This window comes from Crocuta crocuta, unplaced genomic scaffold (genome assembly GCF_008692635.1).
Source record: "Crocuta crocuta isolate KB4526 unplaced genomic scaffold, BGI_CrCroc_1.0 scaffold179, whole genome shotgun sequence".
In the NCBI taxonomy this organism is placed as follows: domain Eukaryota; kingdom Metazoa; phylum Chordata; class Mammalia; order Carnivora; family Hyaenidae; genus Crocuta; species Crocuta crocuta.
In genome coordinates, this window is record NW_027551568.1 from 6818946 (window position 1) to 6836748 (window position 17803).

The following is a 17803-nucleotide window of genomic DNA, read 5'->3' on the forward strand; positions in this document are numbered from 1 at the left end:
TGCAAAATTATGGCTTCATGTGACCAAATAACTGCAAAAGATCAAAGGTGACCAAATGGAATTCTGCATGTGTGTTTCCGCCGATGGGCTGCCAGTATTTAGATGTGTGGTAAAATAAACATACATGACTTGCAAACGCTTAAGTAGCATTCCATGCTATTTATTTGGCTTTTAACTCCACTATGTTGTTAATTATGTTTTTATAGTCATGGTTTTCACATTATGTGTTCTGTTGACAGAAATGACCTGAACATATTAAAGTTTTAAAAAACAAAAAGTTCACACACCTTTAAGTAAAGTTAAAAATGTTACAAAAATTACATTGAAAATGAAAAATTGTGCATGTAAGATTTTAAATTGTTTAAATGAAGAAAAATACAAGTATAAATGAACATTAATTTTTTTTAATAAAAATGAAACTAATTGCAAATTTAATATCCAACATCCATTCAGTCCCCGAAGCACAGAATTGGTGCCATGCTTCCCGTATATTACATCTAGATCTGCAAACATGAAAATATTGGAGCAAAATGAGTTGTTGAATGTTGAGAAATGGTTCCCAGACACCATGTGTAATTGTAAATACCATGGTAATTTGCAAGGACCTCTGGGACTTCACACATAATGAAAAGCAATAAAATGAATGTTCTACAATACTAGCAACGGGTTGTTTGTTATAAAATAATTTATTGCGTTTGTGCTTTCTGAACAGAAAGGTTTGACAGGTTATTCTTTCTCCTGTGTCAGTAATGTCCACAGCTCAAATTGTCCACACCATAAGTAGTCTGGGAAGCAACACAGTCCACAAAGGCATTCAGACACCATCATCTTTTGTTCTTAGAACACCAAAGCAGGAGATCTAGAGACTCGTATGTGGGTCATACCAGAACGGATGTTCAGAGTAGTGAGTTATACTCTGCCAGCTCTGATCTCAGTTACTAAGGTCCTGTGTGTTCTTTAAATAAATTCATGTGTGTTTGTGATATTTGAGTCTGTCCAAAGTGCAGGGCCTGGTGAAGTGCCCAAGAGGACCCAGGTGGGTGATGGCTGCTTACAGTCAATCGCCCAGATGAGAGAGCTGAGGTCCCCACCTAGGGTGGTAAGGATAGAGAAAGATATTGTTCAATATCATGAGTGAAAGGTCGTTCCATCTGGATTCATGCTTCTATGGAACCACACACAACCCAGGCATCTTGTGCCTGGGTTTGAGATCTCTTTAATTAAGGAAGCAAAATGGTTTTACCCCAATTGAGACCAGCTGGTAATTAAGTCCATTCAGGGAAAGTAAAAAATAATTCTTTGTCCTTATGGCAGCCTCTCTCGACCCTATTACCAGTTTAAAACAAGACTCAGTGCTTTGATGCCTCCCAGGGACAGTCTCAAGTCCAGATTATTTGAGCAAAAACCGATAGTTTACTGGTCAGAAGGGAAGAGGACTACGTCCTCAGAAATCTAACAAACGTCACGCCAACCCTCCTTTCAGTCTTTTTATTATTATTATTTTTTAATGTTTATTTATTTTGAGAGAGAGAGGGAGAGTCAGTCCCCTATGTGGGCTATCCTATGAACCGTGAGATCACAACCTGAGCCGAAATCAAGAGTCGGTTGCCCAACTGACTGTGTCACCCAGGCACCACAGTCTTTGTATTCTTTCTCCCCATAATCGGTTCTGTTCTCAGCCAGATAGTCTCCCCTTCCTCCCATTAAGCCCCCATCCCTGTCTTACTCTAACCTTGCCTCAGCTGATCCTGTCTTCACACTTTGCACCCCCAGGCTCCAGCGTACATCCTTGCCTGTGCCCACCCAAGCCCGCACATGGATGAGTTCCCCCGGGCCTCCCTGTCTTTACAAGATGGGGACTGGGGTAGAGAAAAGACGGTCAGTCAGACTTACAGGACATTCTGATTCTTGTTGCATGGGTCTCAACCCCTCTACCTTCTGCCTGGCCGGGGCTGCACACAGACCAGAGCAGGAGACTAGGAAACCGGGGTTCCAGGTCTGGCTGTGGGCTCCCTAACAGAAGAGAATGAAGTAAGTTAATGGCATTCTCACTCTCTGCCCACACTCTCCCAGGCCCTCCTCCCCATGCTCACATGTATCTGGAGTTCATGGCTCATGGGGCACTGAAGAAGTGAGGCTGAGATCTCCCTGAGAGTCCAGACCACCCTGACTGAGCTCCCCCACTCAGCACCTTCCCCCAAGAGCTGAATGGCTTGGCTTGGCTTTTGAGCTGATTCTCCCTAATTCTCTGGCCCCAGGTTCATGGAGAACAGACTAGGGGAAGGGTTTTATGGGCTAGAGGTGAAGGGAGGAGGCTTCTCTTTGAGATAATGTTGGTTCCCAGGAAATCTTCCTTCAAATAAATATGCCCTACAGCAGCCAAGTATAAGACTGTTTTCCAAACATGGAATCACTCTGCCACCACTGGGCACTCTTCACACTGTTCTTTGAATCTAGAATGTTCTCCAAAAACTCTACTCTTCATTAAAAGAATAAGAAAATTCATTGCAGCCATAACCAAGAATGAGATACTTAACTATAGAGAAGAAACTGATGGTCATCAGAGGGGAGGGAGTGGAAATAGGTGATGGGGATTAAGGAGGGCACTTGTGATGAGTACCAGGTATTTTGTGGAAGTGTGGAATCACTATATTGTACACCTGAAAATAATATTACACTGTATGTTAACTGGAGTTTAAACAAAACTTAAAAAATCAAATTAAAAAGTAGAAAAAGGAAGGCATAAAACAGCAAAACAAAACATTAATTTCAGGGGCACCTGGTGGCTCTGTTGGTTGAGCATCTGACTTTGACTCAGGTCATAATCTCGTGGTTTGTGGGTTTGAGCCTGGTGCTGGACTCTGTGCTGATGGCTTAGAGCCTGGATCCTGCTTCAGATTCTGTGTCTTCTTTCTCTCTGCCCCTCCCCTGCTTGCGTGCTGTCTCTATCCCTCAAAAATAAACATTAAAAAATGATAGCCAAAGGGTCTTCTTTGGGGAAACAATTGATAAATGCCATTTGTTGAATGTATAAATGAACAAACAACTCTCTCCCTCACGGTTTTGCAGGAGCCCCTGCCCTTGCAGAGGCCCTCTGCAAATAACCCGTGTGCCTGTACCAGGAGCTAAGCCACCAGCCCCTCATGGCCGTGGATTCCCAGGATAAGCAGAGCCCTGCTTAATGAAGAAAAGCAAGAGCAGCAACACATGTCCAAGTAATGAGTTGGAAATACCTTTTGAGCTGTTGGAGGAATTAGCACAAATTAGCATTGCTCTGAACCACTTAGGCACCTCTAAATTCACTTTTCACTGTAGACTGAAACCATCACAACATGACACCAAGAGAACTGACAGGTGGACCCACATCACAAAAGGGAACCACATTTGGAAAATATAAGCAACTGAAGCGACGGAGTGGAGATATGGACTAGCAGAGGAATTAGGTTGCGTCAAGGACCTTGGAGACAAACTTACCCAGCCCCTCACATTACAAATGGGCTCATGGAGAGCAGGGTGGGGAAGGGGCTTGGGAAAGGCTTCCAGCTGTTAGTAAGTGGGCTGGTGGGAAACCCATCACAGGCATGAAGGAAGGGGAGGACATCATTGCCCCAAACCTAGTTCCTGTGGGCACAAAAGCAGTCTTGCCAACAAGCGCACACATTAGCAGGGACCTGTTCCATAACACAGCACAGATGTGTGGAATGAAAGCTTCACGTGGAATAGTTTTGTGGTCCTGGATCCATGGTTAGCTCACCTGAACCACGTCAATTGGAGAGAACTCCGGAGAGGGTGATATGACAGAACTCTGTCCAGACTAAGGTTTGCCTTCATGGTGAAATGTTTTCTTCTTGCCAAGAGACAAAACCTAGAATGCAAATTTCTGCTATCCTTCCCTGGAACCAGAGGAGGAGAAGGAAGAGGAAGACTGGGGATCTTGGAGAGAAGTGATGGGGTACCAGAAAGGAGACAGGGGGCCATCCTTATGTCTCAGCCAAGCCACTCATCCAGGTCACTTGGTTTGACACCCACTGATCTCTCGGCACCATGTAGTATCTCCATCTTACAGCTAGTGAAACAGTGGCTCATTGAGTTTTGCTAAGTACCCAGGACATGATCAAGTGAATGGCCAGAAGGTAACTCTCTTCTGTGTAGCTAATGAAAGGGTCAGGACCATGCCTAGCTAGGGTTTTTGGCTCCTGTGCAGTTCTCTTTCTTCTAGAAGGTACATAGCAATGAAAAAAAATGTGATTGATGAACAGTCCATCAAAGAATAGTTGCAGGGAGAAGGATAAACGGGTCAGAGATGACCCTCCCCACAAATTCACTCTTTACGTGGGGAGAGCGAACAAGAGGCAAAGGAACCAGGACTCAAGTCCTGCTCTTTCCATTCCCTGTGTTAGGAATGGTCTCACGCTGGTATTTGGGAACCTCATTTCCTCCCTCTTTTTTTTTTTTTTTGAGCTTTCTGCTCACATGTCACTTCCTCAGAGAGGCTCTCCTTGAACACTATATGTAAAATAATTCACTCTCTTCTCCCAGGTCACTCTGCAAATATTACCCTGTTCTCATTTCAGGAAGAGATCTACTAGAAAGACAAATTAAGGAAACAAGTGCATTAATTGCCAATCTCCATCAACAGGGTGTTAGGCTCACGAGGGTATGGACTTTTCCATCTCCTTCACCAAGGATCCTCAGTGCTTTCCGATGCTTGGGATGTAGGCACTCAATAGTAGTCCTGGATAGACGGATGGATGGATGAAATTTGAAATCTGTCCACCGGATTGAGACTTACACCATGCTCTCTTGAAGGCACCCCCACTCTTGCTCTTATCTCATTGTCCATGTGGTGGTTTCTGTCCTGGGATGCCTTTCACTACTTGAGTTGCTCTTCCTGAACCTTTTTCTCTGGATCTGTTTCCCTTTCAACCTCCGATAACCACTAGAAGTGCCTTCGAGATTTGTTCACATCAGATATTGGGCAAACAAGTTGTCCTGAATTTGCCTGCAGTGAACTTGGTCAAGCTGTTTGAACTGTCTAGGCCTCCAAGTCACAGAGCTACTAAGTGACAGGCTGGGGCTCAAGTCACGATGGTTTGTAGCCCTTTCTTGGGTTGCATAAAGATAAATGGGTCAATGCGTGCCAAGTTCTCTGCACAGTGACTGGCACACAGGGGAGCTGATAAATGTTGGCTCTACTCTGATCATTGCTGGTAGGGCTGGGGGTACACATCCATAGGATGTGACAGGGAAGAGTTGGCCTGTTTAAGGGTATGGTCAAGGATACCTGAATAAAGGAGCAAATCTCGAGAGGAGGTGACCACTGGAACTCAGGGACAGGTGCAGTATCAGGAAGGACCCTCCAACAACTAAAGCTGGAGGGTCTGGAGGGAGTAGGTAGCAGTGTGCAGTTGGTAAGGTGCTTCTGTAAACTGTTCAAAAGTGAGATATTTAACCCACAGTTGCATATGATCTTCCTTTCCACTCAGACTTTTCCTTCACCACATTCCCCCTCTGTTTGTTTGGCTTTGGAGTATTTTAAACATTTTTTAATGTTTATTTATTTTTGAGAGAGAGACAGAGAGAGCAGGGGAGGGGCAGAGAGAGAGGGAGAGAGAGAGAGGGAGACACAGAATCCAAAGCAGGCTCTAGGCTCTGAGCTGTCAGCACAGAGCTCGATGTGGAGAACAAACTCATGAACTGTGAGATCATGACCTGAACTGTATTTGGACACTTAACCAACTGAGCCACCCAGGCACCCCTGGAGTATCTTAAATCTAGCTAGGGAGGCATTAGGTTTAGTGAATCTTTAATTTGTGAATTGCACACAAAAATCTTACCAAACCCAGTCCCTTCCATGGACAATTACTGTAAGAACTGCCATGTAGGAATGGCCTCCAGAATGTTGGTGTCTTCTGTGACACCAAGTTGCAAGACCATGGGCTATATTGTCATCCAGATGTGTGCTATGGACCCTCGCCACTAGAAATATGTGAGTAGTGAGGGAAAGATGTGGGAGCCCGACAGTGACCGCAAGAAAGCGTGGTTAGGGTCTCAGGGATGTGCCTGCACACGGGGCTCCCTGCCTGGGCAAAGCATACCTGCAAACAGGATGCTCTGCCAGGAGGCCTGCACACAATATCCAAGTTTAATGGTCCGCTTGCAAACGAGGGAACATGCCCTCCTTAGAAATAAGGAGGAGGCTGGAATTGTGAGCAGGCCTCTTAGTAAACATGTTGTGGTCGCTTCCTCCCTTTGCTCCCCCCTGTCCTTGAAATGTGTTTGGCTACTTGCCCTTAACTGGTAAAGGAATGCATCTTGTAGGTTTCAGTTTGTATCCAGTTACCGGGGTATAAAATAAACCGCAAGAGGGGCTTGCGTAGAATTGTTCCTCCGGCCGGAGTTGTGTCTGTGTCTGTCTTTTGTGTGTGTCTTGTCCTTTGTGTCATTTCGTCCACAACAAAAGAAGGGACTTGAAGTATACGAAGCCAGAATCTAGTCTGTGGGAAATTCTTCCAGCCAACAGATGTATAAAATTATAAGCAGAGAGTTCAGTTTGCATTGACCCCCTCGGTCAAAACAGAAATATTCTATCAGAGAGAAATTCTATTTCACTCTATTCCCATAAAAAAAAAATTTGGCATGTTAATAATGCAGTGATGGCAGTCTTCAAGCAGCTAAAAACAAATGTCAAATTTTGTTTTCTCTGTTGAGAGTATGACCAAATTGATGAAAACTTCATGGTCATAAAGAGAAGACAGATGAAAATGTAAGGTAGACACATGTTCGTTTTTTCAAGTTGTGTTATTTGTAAGTCTTTTTAAAAAATTTTTTGAAAGCTGTTGTGATTTCCCTTCTCATTCTTAACACACATTCACTCAATGCCTAAATTTATAGTTATACTTTTGTATTCTTTCTCTTCAGGAGGGCCTGAAGTCTGTGTAAACTTCTACCCAACAAAACTAGCTCTGGCCCTGGCTATGGCATTAGGCAGAGAAACACAGGCGCTCCTAATGGGATCTGGCAACGAGAGAGCTGACCTCTTTATCTTGGAGCCCAGCTGAAGCCAGAAGCCAGGGGAGCCCAATTATTTTAGTCCCTTGAGCTCAGCCTCCCTGGGCACAAAGTGGAGCAGCAAAGGAGCAAAGGGAACGTTTTCAGCACGATGATGGAAACCCTCACGTTGCCAGGAAGGGTCTTACACAGAATGGCACTCAGGGGCCCAGTTTCACCTGTGCCCACCCCCAGTCACCCCTCCCCACTGGAGAAAGAATGGCTTTCACAATTAAAGGCACAGAGGGATCCGTAGTACCTCCTGCCCTCCTGCGTTCTCTCGCATTGCTACCTGCTGGCCCCCAATAGGCAGGGACTGTGAGGCCCCCAGGTAGCCAGTGAACATGGAAGGGCTTATCCGCCTCATCAGGAAGCTTATTTGAGAATGTGGTTTAGCTGTACTGGAATAAAGTCCCTTCCAGCTCTACCTGATGATAGCAAATGTAATATAACAATAAATAGCATGGTTATTATGGTCTAGTCCAACCCCCACCCTTTACAGGTGAAAATGTATTTTGCTCTCAAAATAAATGTTCCATTAAAATATGCTTTATGTCTAAGTGTTTATTATTTAGCTTTCCTTTGTATCTCAAGTTTAGCAGTACTTGAGCACACAGATAACTCCCAGGTTTTAGAGGGTGTTTATGTGAATTACAAAGATAACTGCCAACAATGATCCTCTTTCATTCTATCTGAGAAACCTCTGAGTTTCCAATCGTGATTTTCTTGTATGGACTTCATACTGAAATCTCTGCCAAAACGAATAAAGACCAGAAAGAGGAACACCTTTTCCCTTTAAATAGACTACACAGCCCTTTAAAAGAAATGGGTTTGCAGAGTGTTGAGGCTGGTAGAAATGACCTGTCAGGTTGATGATTTCCAAAACAACGCATAAATGCTTAGTTTTCAAAGGGTCACGTTACTTCTGTTCCTCGGAAAAGTTTGGAGACAGATTAAATATGACGACAATAGTGACGAGGAGGACAGGTTCCAGCTGGAGGGGTGGGCAGGGAGGTGACTCCCATGCAAGCTGCTTGGTCTGGAAGCACCTGCCCAGGTGATTTTTATTTATTGTTTTTTAACGTTTATTCATTTTTGAGAGAGAGCATGGGAGAGGAGCAGAGAGAGAGACAGAGCATCCAAAGCAGGCTCTGGACTGAGAGTGGAGAACTTGATGCAGGGATGGAACACAGGAACCACGAGATCGTGACTGGAGCCGAAGTCAGACGCTTAACCAACTGAGCCACCCAGGCGCCGCTCTCCAGTGATTTTTTTAAAGCCATTAGACCGGCTCCAGAATCTCCGGAGGCCCACCCGTGTAAAGGAAGGTTCTAGGAGCTCTTTATAAACCGGTCTTCAAAATGCCTAGGAGCAGCACACACACACATCCATGCTTCAAATTCCCTTATTTGGAAGCTGCAGGATCAAACTCTTCAGGTTTGACATTGAAGGGGCAAGGGTTCGGAGCTGGGGACAGATGTCTCAGGCCCAGCCTCATTGAAGCTGCTGAGATGTTGGGGAGCTGGCTCTTCCGCAGTCCGGTTCACTAATTGCCCTTGAGCTTTGGGAGAAGATTAAGGAATTGATGGCTGCACGTATCGGGCTCAAAAAGGTAAATTGGAAAGAATGCAGGTTCTTTGTGCATCACTTCTTAGAAGTAACGATGTTTGAATCAGCTCTCAACTGCTTTACCCAACAGCTGGGGTTTGTTTTGTGTTTATAAAAGAAAACTTGAAGATTTCAGCGCAAGGTCCCTAGAATAGCAGCACTGACATCCTCAGACAGGCTGCGCTGGGACCTGTATTTTAAGGAGATCCTGTGACTGGTACGCACAGTAAAGCAGTGCTTCTCAAACTTCAGAGTTCAATTCACAAGCTTATTACCCACGAGGCCCAGAGAGGTCTCGCCCTCAGTCCCAGATCTGTAAAACCAACATAAAATGACAGGCACGGAGAAAGCAGGAGGTAGGCTTGTAAGAGGTGAGTTTAAGAGATGAGGATCCGGGCACCTGGCTGGTTCAGTGAGTTAAAAGTCCAACTTCATCTCCGGTCATGATCTCATGGCTCATGGGTTCAAGTCCCACATCGGGCTCTGTGCTGACAGTTCAGAGCTTGGAGCCTGCTTCGGGTTCTGTGCCTCCCTCTCTCTCTGCACCCCCCTCTCAAAAATAGGCATTAAAAATTTTTTTTTAAAAAAGGATGAGGCTCAAGCACTCTTACCCACTTGTTTGCAACAACATCGTGGTTCACTTCTTTCAACCCTGGGTTTCGCTCTGTGACTCAGGGCCCAGCTTGTCCAGCCCCAGGACACTGACCTTCATTTTCTTACTGTCTCTGTCCCTGCTTGCTGCCCCCACCCTTCACCCCTGGTTCGTATTACCATTAATTACAGTGTATGGCCCTGCATATGCCGCTTGCTCTGATAACATAAAGTGTGCCGGCTTCCCCACTGGACCGTGAGCACTCGCTCCCCTCTCATTTTCGAAGAGCAATAGCAGTGCCATGGCAACGTCTAATCCCTAACCCCGAGATGGGGGTGGGGTGGAGAGAATCAGAGCAGGTGTTCTTGAGAAAGGAAACAAAGAATTCACCAGATGAAGGCAGACACGATCAGCATTCTAGGCCAGTGCTTCTCAAACGGTCATGTGCATACAAGTCCTGCAGACATTTGTAGATTCTGGTTTGGGAGGTCAGGGATGGGACTGGAGATGTGGTCGTTTACACGAGATAACAGGTGATTCTAATGCTACTGGTCCACAGACCACACTCTGAGTAGAAAGTTCCAGGCAACGTGAAGGCAAGGATCTTACTGTTCTATTCACTGCAATATCAAGATCATGTGTGTCTACCCCAGAAAAGGTGTTTTACAGATTAATAAATACATACTTCCTGAATTAAACACTTCATATCTGAGATACCACCTGGGTGCTTGAATTCTTGTGATCTGCAAGATATAAAGTATGTTTGCTTTGGCTGTAAAATCAGGGCTGGTACTACATGCAGTGAGGCACAGACAGGTTGAGTTATTTGTTCAAAGTCACACAGTTATTGTGGTAAGTTGTTCCTTACCACATATTCTGTGTTGCTGGTCTACATTTCCTAATCTCCCTTGCAGTTAGTTGAAGCTGTTGAACCAAATCTGGCCAATGGACTGTTGGGTATATGGCATGTGTCACCTCGTACCTGAGACAATTTTGAGCCAGCCCTCTTTCTCCTCCACCACTTTCCTGTCTATTTTGTACTCAGCCGTCTGAAATATATGGCCCCCAATGTAAGTTAGTAGGAATGCTGTCCCCCCCTCTCCCCCCTGCAGCGAACCTCACCCAAGGATATATGAATCTTAGCTGAATCTGAACTGCCGCAAATTAGAGTTTTGTTATAGTCTTCCATCTAATCTGGGCTCGGTGCTGCTGTCACACAACTCTTCGCGTAAGAGACTTTTTGTTCTGACATCCTACATCCTCTAGAGGTGAGCATATCCTCAGGACAGTCTGGAGTAGGCCTGCCACAGTCCAGCCTACAGGTAAGCCCAGATGCTAGGCGCTGGGCTGTGAAAAATGAATGATCAGCGTCCTGGAAAATGTCTGAAGGCATGGGAGCTTTAGCAACAGCCTGGTGAAGGTTCATTCTCGGATGGGCACTGTTTCCTTTCTAGCTGTTCTTTATCCATATGGAGGTTAGCGTGCTTGGCAGGAGGCAGACCTTGCTTTCGGAGGTTTTCGGGGCTGCATTCATGAGCTGAATGAAAACTTATTTCTGGAATGTTATTAATACACTCCTTTTCAAGTGATTGGCTTTATGGCTTCTATTGATTCAGATGGGGGATATAGTTTTTCCACACGACAGCGTATGGACTTTTGTGTCCCGCAAAATAATATAAGGTGCTTCATCCTACATATGAGTAAACCTCAAAAAGACGTGGCTATTGTTTATATTGTTCTAAGTATATGGAATTGAATTGCATAGAGGAGCACAAGTCACTCAATAAAAGATAGGTAACGTGAAAAAATATATGATCGTTGTAGAAATCAAATCCGTATTTGAGACTTTCCAACCTTCCCCTTCCCTCATCTGTGTTTCTCCTTTTCTGCCAAACCCTTGAGGATGTTTTTGCTGGACGATTAACCCTTCAGCTGAGGACCAACTGATCTCTATTCTCTGAAACAATTTGCTTCAAATGGAGAGGTGAAGAAAGTGACCTACCCATAGGTCTTGACATACATATCTTGACAATAGAATAGTATAGAGATATATTAAAAGAGGAAATTACAGGACCCGTACCATTTACATAGATTCTAACATTAAATCTGTAAACTCAGCAGTATATACACATAAACAGATCATGACAAGATGATCATAAATAGATTCCATGACCTTATGGAATATAAGGAAGATTAAAGATGTGAAATGTATTCAAGTACTATACTACCTTAAAATTTTAAGAGAGAAAAAGTACTCAAATACGTTACATAAATTTAACAATTGTGGTTGGGGCAGGGTGTGGAAAGACAACTTATAGATGGAAGGGAACTGCCTTAAGTGGATAAAATATATCTTCCCAAAACCTATGGCAAAAATTATGCTGAAACTCTAAAATTACGGTGAAACTCTAAGGAAAGTTGGGTCTCTTCCAGTATCATTTCTTTCAAACTCTAATCTTCTGCTTGCATAGAAAATACAAAGAGGCCCATTTTAATTTATAATTTCATATTACACTGGTTAAGACTTTTCTACACTGTAGAGTAGAAGTGATAAGTGCATTCCCACAAGACCTATTTCTTGTACTGATGTGTAGAAAATCCACTGGTTTTTATTTTTTATTTTTATTTTTTAATTAGGCTTCATGCCTGGTATGGGGTTCAACTTGGGACTTGAACTCATGAACCTGAGATCAAGACCTGAGCTGAGATCAAGAGTCAGATGCTTAAATGACTGAGCCACCCAGGTGCCCCTGCACTGATTTTTAAAATGTTGAATTTGGGGCACCTGGATGGCTCAATCGGTTAAGCGTCCGACTTCAGCTCAGGTCATGATCTCACGGTTTGTGGGTTCGAGCCCTGCATCAGGCTCTGTGCTGACAGCTCAGAGCCTGGGTCCTACTTTAGATTTTGTGTCTCCCTCTCTCTCTGACCCTCCCCTGCTTGCGCTCTCTCTCTCTCAGAAATAAATAAAAACATTAAAAAATTTAAAAAAAGATAAAATATTGAATTTGCAGTTGGCAATTTTGCTATCTTACTGCAAGTGATATGATGGTCTAAAATTCTTTCTTCCTGCTTCATCGCTTAATTGATTATGCAACCTATAGTTTTTTTTTATTGTTGCCATGAATGAAATCTTTTCCCCTAAAGATTGTGTGGTCCAACACAACTTTATTTCTATTACATTGTCAAATCAATTACCAGACTGAATGGTAATAACATGTTCCCACTGATGCAAATTTTCTTCAAATGCATCTGTAAATTCAGTGCTCTTCCAATCAAAATCTCAACAGGGATTTTCTTTTTTAAAAATTTTCTTTTGTAATTATTTAGTTTTGAGAGAGAGAGAGAAAGAGAGAGACAGCATGAACAGGGGAAGGAGCAGAGAGAGAAGGAGACACAGGATCTAGCAGGCTCCCGGCTCTGAGCTGTCAGCACAGAGCCTGATGTGGGGCTCAAACTCACAAACCATGAGATCATGACCTGAACTGAAGTCAGACACTTAAATTAGTGAGCCACCCAGTCACCCTGGGCTGATTTTCAAGTGCATATGGAAGAGTAAAGAATAGCCAAGACCATTATATAGCTTTATAATATCTGCCAAGGAACATCTCTTCACTGTGTATGTACCTTGTCAGTGGTAAACTATCTTATTAGAATTAACTTTGAAGAAGAATGGCAATAAACAGTGTAATGCAGCAACACAGAAACTCAGCCACGGATACACACAAATATGGAACCTGGATATATGGAGGTAGAGTTCCACACTGAGATCAAAGCATAGACTCTCTGATAATGGGTGTTAGGATGTCTGAGTGAGTAATTCACCTGGTTCTGACATATCAAAAGATTTGGACCCAGAGCCTTTTGGAAAAGAGTTTGACAAAGCCTGTATCTGACAGTTTGTATTTTGTCATAATCTTCACTGTTGTATGGAGGTTTATTTTTTAATATTAAACTTCTTAAAAAAAACCCTGTTGTGACTTCAAGGTAGAGAAGGATCTCTAAAATAAAGCACAGAAACACCAAACCCAAAGGAAAAAGTTTTTTCTTTGTGGGGATTTTTAACAGTATCTACATTTTCTTTTAAAAGCTTAAAATAAAGAATTCAATGGTAAAACGGATGAGCACTACCAGCAGGACACACACAGAAAAACTATAATGTCCAATAAGCACTATCTCACTAGGAATCAGGGCAATGCAGATGAAAACAGTACATCGCTTCTTCAAGTTTAGATATTGCCAAATAGCACGTTGTGAAGTCCCTATTTCTCCACAGCCTCACCACCTCTTAGCAGACTGTTACCATTTCACAACTGTCAGATGGACAAGTTGCTTTCCATACCGGGCAATTGCCATTCATGCTCCTCCAGCACTCAGCCTGCGATCCGTGGGTGTTAGAGGTCAGTGCTGGTCCACATGCTGACTGCACTGTCCCTTTGGGAGGCGGTGTGCCACTTTTGGGGCAGTGGGGCGTGAGTGTGAGTTCTGTGTGTTGTTTTCCGTCCTGTGCGGGATCGATGAGGAAGCTCAAGCGGTTCAGATGGTGCAGCTATGGGATGGGACCCTCCATGAGACAGGCCCCTCACACTGTGGATGCCGTGTGAATGAGAAATAAACATTTGTTTGGCCCACCAACAAGGGTTGTGAAATCAATGTTAAATATAACCTCAAAAAGTCACATGTGCAACAATTTTTCTAAGGTATCCACCTGGTGATAGAACTGTAGGCCATTAATGCAGAATCTGGCACAGAACCGACATTTCCTTAATGTGAGTTAGTGCAACCTAGCCTGGCCTACCCTAGTTTTAGAGGCCTGTAGATAAATGAAATCCAGTTCTTCCTATCAAGGAGCTCAGATAAGTAAGCTGTTACAACACAGTATGTTTTACCTTGTCATAGGCTGTTGAGTGTGGTAAACACTAGCCACATATGGGTAATGGACATTTGAGATGTGCCTCGGGAGACTGAAGAACTGAATTTCTAATTTAAATGGAAAAACTGAAGCAGTTAAAATCTTGCTGCTAAACACAGTTTTGGTAAGTTTTGGTAAGACTACATCCCATTATAAATGAAAATGTAGCATTAACATCCAAACCTTCTGGACGTTTAAAATATGTCCCAGGTTTATGTCCCAAAGTCTAAAGACTTTGTTTTCAAAAGTGTATGTAATTATACACTTTGTACGTGTGTACGTGTATTTATACACACAAAATTCTCAATAAATTTTATGTTCATGGAAAATGTTTCAGTAAATTCTTTTTAACATTTATTTACTTTTAAGAGACAGAAACAGAACAAACAGGGGAGGGGCAGAGAGAGGGGGAGACATGGAATTCTGTAGGAGGCTCCAGGTTCTGAGCTGTCATCACAGAGCCCAATGTGGGGCTCGAACTCACAAGCCGTGATATCATGACCTGAGCTAAAGTCGGATGTCTAACCGACGAAGCCACCCAGGCAACCCAGAATGGTTCGGTATTTTAGATGTCGGTCAAATAAAACATTTAACTTCACCTGCTCTTTTCACTCTCCCAGATGTGGCTGCTGAAAAGTTCAGATTACCTACTGGCTCACATTATATTCCTGTTGGACAGCACCGAGGACCACATTCCTCAGAATGGTAGCCCAGTGCAACCAGTATGTCTGATATGTGCTAAAGCCTTAAGAAGTCAATTCATACCGAATGTAACCTGTGGCAGCAAAGAACTCTACGTGTTGCAAAAGAGCTTGATGGACTCCAGGGTGTTTCCTGCCACAACACCATCTTGCACGTTACTTCACTCACCTTCACATCAACATTCATCTTTCTCGAGCTGAAGTTCTCTCCACAGTAAAATGTGGCTTGGTGACTGCCACTCCCTAACTTTCTGGCCTTGACATCACTTCCACCCGGCCCCCTACCCCATTCACAGCGCAGCCACCCCTGGTAGTCGACATCTGATACAAACCACCCTGCAGGCTTCCGTTGCCTTGCTTGATTTCCACTTCCCCCTAGATAACCAAAGGTGACCACTTATTAGACTAGATCTGCAGGGTTGGAGGATGATGACTTATCTCAGCTAACGAATGAAATCAGCAAATTCTGGAATTTAAGCAACTCACATCTCTTTATGGTTTCTTCGGGGTCTGCCCATAGTCCTCTCAAGTCCATTTCTTTCCCAAAATGACTCCTTGGAATGAGATGCGGGAATCAAGTTCCCCTCCAAATAGCCTCATCCCTTCTCCTCCCAGCTATGCATGGAATCAGATGCAAGGGTGTTTGGATGGACTGTGTCAACAGTGCAGTGCCCACGTGGTCCAAGCACGCTCATCACCTGCTCAGGAGCTCCCCCTGTCCCAACCCCTCCCCACAGACCACGCACATAGGGCAGGTTCAGTAGCCACACACCATCTCTGATGAGGCCATGGGCCATGGGCCAAAAACTGTCACTGCTGCCCAAACCAGCATCTCTTGTGAATTTAAGGCAGCACCAAACAACAATGTAAGCTGGTGTTCATTTCAGGGTGTGCAGGATTAACCACCAGTGTATTGAATTCAAAATATACGTGGTAGACTGGGAAGCCTGGGTGGCTCAGTCAGTTAAGCATCTGACTTCAGCTCAGGTCGTGATCTCACGGTTTGTGGGTTTGAGCCCCGCATCAGGCAATGTGCTGACAGCTCAGAGCCTGGAGCCTGCTTCAGATTCTCAGTCTCCCTCTCTCCCTGCCCCTCCCCTGCTTGCACGCTGTCACTCTCTCTCTCTCTCAAAAATAAATAAACATTTAAAAAAATTTTTTTAAAAATACACCTGGTAGAACTCAATGCACCTGTGCTTTGAGGATGATGTCTTTCCATGTTTCAGAAACCTACCACACGAGAGGCAATATAACCTGTCCCCCCACACTTACCAGTGAAATGAAAGTGCAGAGAACATTTTACAGTTGCTTTATTTAACAAAAGTTACGCCAACATCTCTATCTATATACAAATGTGTTTCAAAACCAGAGCAGCAGACGCAAAACTGTTAACACAGGACTTACAATAATGCTTAAAACATGTTATGCAATATTTTGTTTTCTGCTCATACTGACATTTACACATTCAAAAATTATCCCAAAGGCCGAGCCACATCACATCCTCATTTTCGGGGATGGTTTATTTAGTAGGTCATGAAGAAAAAGGGATGGGGCTTTTCAGGGCTAATATACTGTGTTCAGTTTAGTTTAACAAATAGCATTTGGCCCATAGTAGGGCTCACAAAATGTTTTGGGCTGGGGATAACAATTGGGGTAAAATATGACCCACCCATGAGACTGTGAGGTCATTTTTTTAAAGAAATTTTCACTCTTTGTCATAGCATAAATATAAGACCATCTGATTTCTGACCCCCAAAAGTTAATAAACTCTACCTTAAGAAATGTTTAAAATGATTTTCTTGGTAAATACTATTAATAAAATTTAGTGAGTATAGGTCCTTCAAAATCAAGGTAGGAGTCCATAAATACTCAGCACAGTTCTACCCCTACCTTGTCCAATTTTGTTAGAAATGTTTATCTAATGACATTTATCTACATGTTAACAAGCTATTTGCTAAAGTTCTTTATATAGGGAGGACAGACGTTTTGCTTTCTCATTTTTTTATGACTTTCAGGAGCCCTCTCAATTTCTTAAAAAGTACTGTAGTTCTGGAAATCCCCCAAAAACTTAGCTACATGGTCTACTCATAAAATTTAGCTCCATACAAGTACATAAGCTGAGTTTTAGGTAATACTTGAAAAACGGTTGATGCTGCAAAGTATAAATATTTCATGTTGACACTTAACACTGACCTGATTCATGGTCATCTTTCCTGACAGGTCATAGTCAAGCCTCTCAAGAGAGATGGTACTAAGCAGTGAGGTATAGAAGGAGAAAAACAAACAAACAAAAATCACAGCCTTTTTCTTCTTCTCTCAACTTCTTAGGAGCCTTCTAACTCCTGGCAGGGTACACATCTACACATGCTACATTGCAGAATCCTCTCCTCTAGGTGGTAAAGTGAGTGGTTACACAGGATCCATTTCCCAAAAAGCACCAACTGGAAATGCATGGGGGAGGAAATACTGAAATGAAATGATTCTCAGTGGTTTCCACTCCTGTTTGTTCGTATAAATCAGACTCATCACTTGTGCTTTCATCTGCTAAAAATGAGATCACACCATTATAAAAATGTGCTTCCAAAATAATTTCTAGAATATAAAACATCTTATATTTTTCCAGCCCACATAATTTCGTTATAAAATAGGAAATCAGAAAATTAGCTACTGCAGTTTTTTATGGTAAAAAATATTTATATGTGTACACACACGCATATATACACATATAAAAAAACCCAAGTTTTAAATTTCAATAAAAATTAACCAATTAGTCAACTTAATGATTATGTATTCAATTATACATAAGAAATATTGATTATCTGTAATGAGAACTACAAAGAATTACCATCCCATCTATCAGAACATAATCTTTCACACATGTAAAAAAAAAAAAAGTTCCAACTAACCAACACGATGGAAATCTCACTCAGGTCTTTTTTA

At 43.1% G+C, this 17803-nt stretch overlaps 1 long non-coding RNA gene across 1 annotated transcript in view; it reads left to right on the forward strand.

The window, feature by feature from the left end:
* Nucleotides 1–15099, forward strand: part of LOC144220340 (uncharacterized) — a 177526-nt gene extending 162427 nt beyond the window's left edge. The window contains exons 2-3 of the long non-coding RNA XR_013331703.1: nucleotides 14150–14286; nucleotides 14783–15099. This is a non-coding gene — a long non-coding RNA (uncharacterized LOC144220340). The remainder of the gene's footprint in view (nucleotides 1–14149; nucleotides 14287–14782) is intronic.
* Nucleotides 15100–17803: the final 2704 nt, after the last annotated feature.